The sequence below is a fragment of the Odontomachus brunneus genome, unplaced genomic scaffold, assembly GCF_010583005.1.
Source record: "Odontomachus brunneus isolate Ranch 3 - 2012 unplaced genomic scaffold, Obru_v1 Obru_scaffold_344, whole genome shotgun sequence".
NCBI lineage: Eukaryota > Metazoa > Arthropoda > Insecta > Hymenoptera > Formicidae > Odontomachus > Odontomachus brunneus.
Window position 1 is genome coordinate 109,842 of NW_022639794.1, and position 238 is coordinate 110,079.

Here is a 238-nt window from a genome sequence, read left to right on the forward strand (position 1 = left end):
GATCATTTTACCGATCTGTGGCGGTTTTCGCGGCGGTTTTGTTCGCGGCGGTTTTGTTCGCGGCGTTTTCCGCGGCGGATTTTGCGGCGGTTTCCGCGGCGGATTTTGCGGCGGTTTTCGCGGCCGGTTTTTGCGCCGCCCGCGCCGCCCCGCGCATTTCGCGTCACTAGAATGTGACACATGATATTCTTATTACTAATGAGCACGTACACTGTGTTCCCGCGACAAGATTTTGCAA